The sequence below is a fragment of the Sesamum indicum genome, linkage group LG9, assembly GCF_026168435.1.
Source record: "Sesamum indicum cultivar Baizhima isolate 11 linkage group LG9, ASM2616843v1, whole genome shotgun sequence".
Classification (NCBI taxonomy): domain Eukaryota; kingdom Viridiplantae; phylum Streptophyta; class Magnoliopsida; order Lamiales; family Pedaliaceae; genus Sesamum; species Sesamum indicum.
Window position 1 is genome coordinate 18,358,241 of NC_142665.1, and position 9,623 is coordinate 18,367,863.

The window sequence follows — 9,623 nt, forward strand, 5'->3', positions numbered from 1 at the left end:
TTCAATTCGAGATGGTCCAAATTAGGGGTGCAAGATGAGCCAAGCCGGCTCGCGTTCGAGCTCGACTCGAGCTACATACTTCCTGTTCGTTAACACATTTTTTTTATTTTTTTATATATATTATTTAAGTACATTTTTAATATTATATCAAGCTTTTATTTAAAACTCATCATATATTAAAAATATAATATGTCTCTTATTTAAATTTTATATAATAATAACAACATGATATTTTTAAATATATTATTTAAAAATAAGTTTAAGCAACAATTTAGTAAATTTTGATACTTTTTTTAAATAAATATTTAAAAATTCACCATAAATTAGAATTATTAGTTAATATCTCATATTTAATTTTAGATTATATTAAATATGGTGTTTTAGTTTATATTATCTAAAAGTCAAGGTGAATCAATAATTTAGTACATTTTCACAAGTTTTTTAAAATTAAATAATTAATATAATGTATATGAATTTATTTTAAAATTCATCATATATTAGAATTGTTAGTCAATATATCATATTTTAGTTTTAGATGATATTAAAATATGGCATTTTAGTTTGTATTATTTAAAAATAAGCTTAATCAATAATTCAGCACGTTTTGATAATTTTTTAGTCAATAAATATTTAATATAATGCATACGAATTTATCGTTTCAATTTCAGTCCATTACAACAAAATGCATTTATTACTACATATTAGAAATATTCGTCCGTATCTCATACTTTAGTTTTATATGTTATAAAAATATGGTATTTTAGTTTATATTATCTAAAAAAAAGCTTAATCAATAATTTAGTACATTGTGATATTTTTTTGTAAATAAATATTTAATATAATGCATATAAATTTTATTGTCATAATTTCAATATCCACTATAATAAAATACATTTTCTTAAAATTCACCTTATATTAGAATTGCTAGTCAATATGTTTTGAATGATATTAAAATATGATATTTTGATTTATATTATCTAAAAATAAGTTTAATAAATAATTTAGTATATTAATTATTAATTATTAATTATTAAAAAAACATTTATTAATTATCCTAATCCTATATTATTTGATGTATATAAATAAAAATATTTGTTATTTTTATGTTTATTAAATAAATAAATCAATCAATAATTCATTAAAATTAAAATTAGAAATAGAAAAGTTAAGGTATGATTGAGTTGAGTCAGTAAATATGCAATGTGAGAATTGAAGAACTCTTTTCTCTCTCTAACTCTCTCTCTCATGAAGTGAAAGACGAACTCCACAACTCCAAATTCAAGTCCACGAATTCATCGGCAAAAGGCACAGCTATGCTCCAACTCCACCATTGATTGGTGATTTTTTCGTCTTTGTAAACTTCTTTTATAGTATATAGACAAAAATTTCTGAGCAAGTTTTGGTTTCAAGATATTTGATGAAATGCCTGATTGAATTTTTGTTGATTTTGTTTGGTTTGGCTGTACTCGGACTTTAGCTGGATTTTTGTGTCACTGTTATTTTGTATAGTTGGGGAATGACAAATGCTGTATTGTTATATGTATTAGAGATGGAGTTTGGATTTTTGTATATTGTGTAAATGTGTATCGTTTATCTAATATGTATTGACCGTTGCAACTCCACCATCTCCCGCCTTGTATTTTCTGCTGTTGTGCAAAATAAGCATATTCGCGAGCTCGAGCCTAATGAGCTCGCCCAGCTCGAGCTCAGATTTTTTATTGAGATTCCCTCGAGTTCGACTCATTTACAGCACTAATCCAAATTATAAGTGATTGAACTTAAATATTGATGCTACCTACCTAACCTAGGCATTATTGAAATTATGATAGGTGTAATTTTGATGAATGGTGCATGTGGAATATGTTTATAAATAAACTTCGATTTCTCACCAACTATGACACTCATTCTTTATAAATTATTTTACCTTCTTTCCTCGTTTACAAATTGGTTTAATCATTTCCACTGTATTTCTTGAAACCTACCTTGATGATATAACAGAAGAGAAATTTGCGAGGTTTAGAAGTTTTAAGGTCTAATCTCTTTAACGAGATTTTCTTTTAAGATAAAATTGTAAAATAAGAAAATTTGAAAAAGAATACTTTGCAACTATGGGTTCTGATAGCATCGCACGTTGCATCGTCTGTCCTTGACTGTGGGATTTGTGTAGATGAGGAATTTGTACAGATTACAAGTTTCAAAGTCTCATCTCTCTAGTGGGATTTCTTTTTGAGATAAATCGCAAGATAAGAAAAGCTAGAAAGAAAATAACTTTGCACTATGTGACTCCGACTGCATCGAGCTGCATCATCTGCTGTCAAGTGGGGGAACGAGGCCGTATCCCATACCAACTCCTAGTTTGGGGCTAGTGATGTTGCCACACGTCTCAAATGGAATGTAGATAAAGAATTTGAGTCATTTATTAGTCATAGATGCTGCTTAATGTTTGAAGTTAATAATTTCTTGAAATTTACAATTAACAAAATCAATCAATGTTTCTTGCAGTATGAGAACACAACATCGAAGTTTTTTGATACAGTAAAGAAAGTTAAATATGAAACACAACTATATTTAAATTTTAAGATGAAACAAACATCAAAATCATATTTTACTGAGTTGTCCTGTTTGTAAGTTTGTAGAATTATTAATTTATAATACTGATGGGACCATAAATTTATAATGGGTCTTTCGAAAAATTATTGTTTTATCAATTTATCGAAATAACTAATTTAGACCTTGGGTACAAGTTAAGACCGAGAACAATTATTATTTTAGAGAAGTTATAAATTTATCGAGTATGAATTTATAGAGGTTCTAGCCGCTCTACTGTAATATGTAATATCTTAACATGCCTTCTACGAAACCTTTATTTTATAAATGGGTGGCAATGAAATTCAAATTCAAGATTTCTTGTTTGACCTGATTATAAAATCACGTTAAATGATTATTTTATCTAAATGTTTAAAATGTTATAGGAAAAAATTATTTAATATAATAGTCTAATGCAATATTATATTGTTTTATTCATGTAGAATGTTTTGTTTTTCAAAAAAGAAAAAAACTAAATAAATATTTGATCAAAGTGTGAACTGCATCCATATATTATCTCACCGTCACCAGCAAATTTTTGTCTTCTTTTGCTGCCTCCGAAGAAGCTGGAAGCCTGTAACAACTATTAACACACTCTCACGCGCACAAAAAGGGGGAAATAGCAATCTGGCCCCAGAAGTTTCATTATTTCCCAACTTGGTATCTGAAATTGCAAAATTAACACTTCCACCCCCAAAAGTGTGGTTAATTGTTAGGGATAATTTATACTTTCCTCCACTGATGTTTGGTGGAATTGCAGAAAGACCCCTTATGGTTGGAGGAATTACATCTAGCGTCCCTAAAATTCGCTTTCGTCTAACAAATAAGTTCCGCAGTTAGTTAAAATTCATTAGATTTGTTGATATTAACGAAAAATCTGAATAACAATTGATACTTACCTTCTACTGACTTATTGCAGGTAAAATAATTTTTCTTGGACTAAACTACCCCCATAACAGTAAAGACATATCTCCTCACACGCATTAACCGCGAAGACATATGAGAGTAATTTGATCATAAAAGATTTATTTGAATTGCAATAAGTCAGTAAAAATTCAATCGGACGTAAATATATACTTTTTTCTAATTCTTTTAGTATGAATTTTGACTAGTTAATATAGGGACTTATTTGTTAGACGGAAGCAAACTTTAGAAATGTTAAATATAATTTTCAAAATTATAAAAAATTTAATATAACTACATCAAATTTCAGATGAGGGGAACGTAATTATCCCTAATTGTTAAATATTCTTGAAATGCATTTACTATGAGCATGGCACATACATAGGAGGTACGAACATATCTAACAAGTCTCATGTGAAAAATACTAAACAAATTTATATATATGGTAATTTTAAAGTTATTTGATGAAATTATGTAATTTTTGAATGAAAATATGAAACTATCAACTATGTCCTTATTGTATTTTTTTCTTTTTTTTTAAAATAAAATTTTGTAAAACTATCCACTTAGTCAATAAACAAAAATAAAAAAATTTAAAAAATAAAAAAATTATAATTTTTAGTTTATAAGGGCATTTTAAGTCAGTTCACCATAAAAAATGGATGGAAACCTAATGAATATCAACGGAATTAGCTATTTGTTAGACGGCTTTTAAAATCAGGGGATGTTGAAAATTTTTCAAACAATGAAGGGATATTCATAATTATACTAAAATTTCAACGGAGGTTGTTGTAATTTATCTTAAATTAAATTAAATTATTCTCTTTTCTTGTTTGAATTGGTCGTTTTCTCCTCCATATTTTGAAAATATACCAATGAATATCAACTCAAAATGCAATCTCAAATGGTCAAAAAAATTATTTTAATTAATCAAGAAAACAATATCCATCTAGCAACTTTGACTTATTGAATCGGAGTTGGATCAATGATTATTTGCTGTTACACACTTTGTCACTTGTTTACTATTCTCAAATAAAAATTCTGAGATTCTTCAATAGATTAAAAAATGTAGAAGCTGGAGTAAGGCAGAAAAATAAATTAAAATATTTGATTCTTGATTAAAATTGACTAGTAAAAGTTTATTTAAAATTGATTTGTTGAACTTATAAACAAATCAAATTTGAACAAATTTTTGATTCGATAAACTTTTAAATTCGACTCGAGTGCGATCCATACTTAAAAAGTATTAAATTATTTGGATGCAATTCATATTTGATCCAATTATGGTTCGTTTAAATATAATTAAGTTAAATTCAAACAATATGTGAAGCTTGATAATAATTCAAATTTTATAGCAATTGCGCTCCAATTACTTTATTTTTCTATGTAATACAATAAAGGGTAAAGTTTGATACTTGACGAGGTTAGTATTAATTATACAAATATTTTTTACTATTTGTAAAATTATATGTACACCCTGTAAGGGATGTTAGTGTGATGTATTTTAGGGGTTGTTTGTGTAAAATATGACAACTGGAAATGGGGTGTACTTGAAATTACAAGTACTATTTCAATTGATGTATTTGCATTTTTGCAAAAAGTATGGGGTGTTTATATAATTACACATAATTTTAATGAGTGTCAATATAATTTACCTTAAAATAAAAATACACTTCTTAGTTTCTATGATACAACCATTATATTGATATTAATATAACTAAAAATAATAAATAAATTACATTGATTAACAATATATCAATATGAGAAAGACAATCACATTAAATAGTATACGACTAAAACAAATAACGGTAACTCATATAAAGTAAAATTATGAATAGTAAACGAATTACGATAACGACTAAATCCAAACAATTATATATTATTTATGAACAATTATTTCTAGGTCTATTTATGTTTACAAGTTACTACTATTTATAAATAATTATAGTTTCAATTTAGTTATTTACTAATATAAATAATTTAACTATTTTTACACTTCGACCTTTGGTCCGTAAAGAGAAAATGGGTTAATTATTTAAATATTATTAAAAACATAAATTATATAAATATAATTTATTTAAAATTAATAACAAAAATATGTTGAGTTGTGGATCACATTTGCGACTTGACTTAAAAATTTATTTATTTTTTAAATACTCACTTGATGTCGTGGATTGATTCCATGACACCTTTTTTATTTTTTCATTTTTTATTTAATTTTATTTTTTTATAAATTAAGTATATTCAATTAATTTTTAACAATATATTAAAATTTAAAAAATTGTAATATTAAAATTTTATTAATTTAATAAATATACAATTAACTATACAAATGTAATATTTTTATACAATTTAAAAAAATACAATGAACTATAAAATAAAAATGCAAATATTAAAAATGTCCACCAGTTTCACAATTACGCTTGTGGCATTGATGCCGAGGTATTCTTATTTTCTCCCCAACATTTTGCATTGGCTCAGTTTTGTGCCTCATTATCATCACCACTGGGATTAATGTCCAACCGACTTGATGTTGTTGCAGAACTAGACTCCACATTATCATGATATGCACTAAATGATATATATGAAATTGGTGAAATGTTGTATCCTGGTGCACATGGTTGATTAATGCCAAGGCCAAGGTTAAGATGTACTCGTGAAAAATAATCTTCTATTTGGGTTGGAATATATGGAGCCGATTGAAACCAATCATTTTGTGGCGATTGAGACATGTAGTAGTCTTGAGGTGATTGGGGCACGTGATAATCTTGAGGTGAATACACTGTAAAAGGACTAGCTATATCCACCCCCAACATCATGACTTTCAACTGAACCAATAGACATTCGGCTAAAACTTCTTCTTTGCCTATAGAATATGGTGGGAGCATCATCGGATGGCGAAGCAATTTGTTGTGGCTGATGGGTTATGACTTCCTTGATAATATGTAATCTGTGTTCGAATATGTCCACCAATTGACTATACCCTTCAATATTTAGTGGTCTAGATTAACACAAAGCTTCAAGGGCATTCACATCTTCTGCCTGAAGAATGTAGAAAAACAATGAATATTTGTATTGTAAAAAATATTTAAAATAAAGTATGCGATATTATATAACATACCACAACTTGCAACATAGGTGCATCTCCAGATTGGTACCCGCTTTCCACATGTCTGTCAGTAGATGACGACATGAAATTTTGTGTTATATTGTAGTACAATTCCCAATACTCTCGTTCTGTTTTTCTTCTATTGAAAATGGGTGGCCTTTGTACAATCATGTCATATTGTCTTTGCCATTTAGTGATGTATTTTATGTGCTGCAAGTTCCAATCTATGCCCGTATATTTTTTCGGGAGATCTGAATAGGCTCCTTGTACAGTTTGAAGATGATACGTGAAATTATTTACAACACATATGAGAGCTCAGCTCGGAAGCTACCCAAATATATGGGAGTTCTCCAAAATTTTAATCTAGGAACTATTGTTGAATGAGAACACAAAGCTTTTCAACCGTCAACTGATGCATATGTATTAGGATATGTCTTCTGGGCGTTCAAACTATGTATCGAAGGGTTCCAATATTATCACAAACTTATCGGTGTATATGGGACCCATTTATACACAATGTACAAGCACAAAATATTGATTGCTGCTCTATGGATGGAAATCAATAGGTACTCCCTCTTATTTTTGCAATTGTCCATTAAGAATCATATTCATTTTGAAAGTGGATTCTTAGACAATTGAGCAGACATGTTATACGGGGACGACGTAGGATGTGCCTTATTTCTAACCGCCACCCCGGTATCATTAAAGCAGTGAGTGAAAGTTCGAATTTTGTACCACCTCATTGCGTGCACCTATATTGCTTGAGGCATGTTCTAATTTCAACAGTCGTTTCAAAAATATTGTGCTGAAGAATTTTTGTTGGGGAGCTGGCTCTGAATATTAAATAAAAAAATTCAATCAAATTATGAAGAGGTAAAAAGCTAAAAACTAGCCGCACTTGAATTTTTAGACCAGATTAACAAGAAAAAATGAACAGTTTCTCATGATGGTGGATGACGATGCGGTATTTTGACGAGCAACATGGCAGAATGCATCAATGGAGTATTAAAAGGGACTCGCCGCCTACTGTTGACAACAATAATTGAGATGACGCTTCAACGTACTGTCCATTATGTTCGTGAGAGGTTTGCGAAGAGTAGTGTAATGTCGACCAAAAATCAACTGTGGATGAATTTGGCATACAAGATGTTCGTACGTTGGCAACAAAATTCTGTTAAGTCTACCGTCACCAAATACCGTCACTTTCAACAGTTCGTTTCGGTTGTTACAAGACGTCAGAATGGACATGGACTCAATACTCATTTTGTCAAAATTGCGAATCGAGAATGTTCGGCAAGTGGACTTAATTTGGTATCCCTTGCAGTCACACTCAAAACGCATACGCTGCATACATGATTAATGTTGCATCAAGGTGAAGGATTATTATGATTTAATGGCTTACATGAATACATATTATAAGTCATTTGAACTTGTGCATTCTGAAGATTATTGGAATGTCCCGAAATTTGAGTTGATCCACGATACTACTATTCGTATATCTACATGCTCTGATCGAAACCAAACATCACGTATCCACAACGAGATGGATTAGCCGCAAATGCGTGAAAGGCAACAAAACCCAACAAAGAGATTTTTCTACACAATCAAATGTGCCGGTGTGGGGTTAGTCAACTATAATTGTATATAGTTCATTGTATTTTTTTAGAATTGTATAAAAAAATATACACTATTACATTTGTATAGTTCATTGTATTTTTAAAATTAATACAATTTCAAAAATATAATTTTTTGAATTTTAATATATTGTTAAAAATTAATTAAATATAATCAATTTATAAAATAAAATTAAATAAAAAATAAAAAAATAAATTTAAGTCGTGGAACATGAAGTCGTGGATGAGTATTTAAAAAAAAAGAAAATTTAAGTCGAGTCGCGGTCGACATATTTTTATTATAGATTTTAAATAAATTATATTTATATAACTTGTTTTTTTAATAATATTTATATAATTAACCCAAGAGACAATTCAATTTTATTTTTTATTTCAAAACCGTATATGGGAATTCGATTTATAATTTGTCAAAAACAAATCGAAATTGTACTATGATTATCCCAGTTGATGGATGACTTTAATTGTAATTATACACGAAACTATCATAGTAGAAAATGCTTTTGAGCAACTGCAAATGCATGGGAATTTTTGAACCACATAAATCTTATATCTTGTATATATAGAATGTTGGACTAAACTTATTTAACATATCTTATAAGAATTTTTTTAAGCTTATAAAACATTAAATTTATTTTAAAAATAAATTGTTAAAGTGTTTCGATAAAATAAAAATATTGAGCTTATAATATATTAATGATGTAATTTTTTTAATTCATATGATTAAAATTGAAAAAGTTTGTTAAGATCTGACAAATAAATTAAAAATCCATTACTTTTAATTTTTGAAAAATTTTATTATCTCATCCAAATACAGTCTTACTCATTTTTCATATTTTCATGCGTGTTCATAATTCGGCAAAATGACTCCCTACACTTGAGTAAGGATGACAATGGGTTGGGTCCCGATCTAGTTTGCCAAAACTCGATATTTGACCAGCCATTTTTCTTTACTCGAGACTCCTCTCACCTGCGCTGAACCTGAACTAGGGCCCTATAGATTGGACTCAGTACCCGATTAAAAATTTTAAAATATTTAAAAATATACTTTTTAAAATAATACTGCATTAACTTCATAAATAAGAGACGAAAATATTATTGAAAAACCAACTCTTTTTAAAAACTTATACGCGCATATATTTTATTCTAAAATGTCCAAACTTTCAAAACATATATTACTTATTTTAAATTATTATTTTAACTTATGAAAATGTTATTTTTCTTTATTATGTTTAAGTATAAATAAACCTCACATTTTTTTCATATATGTACAAATATGTTTCGTATAGTCCCAAGAACTCCAGCATTGCTGCAAATATGCATGTGTTTGTATATATTATATAATTATTAATTATATAAAAGAAAAAAGAAAGTATTCTTTTCATTATTGATTC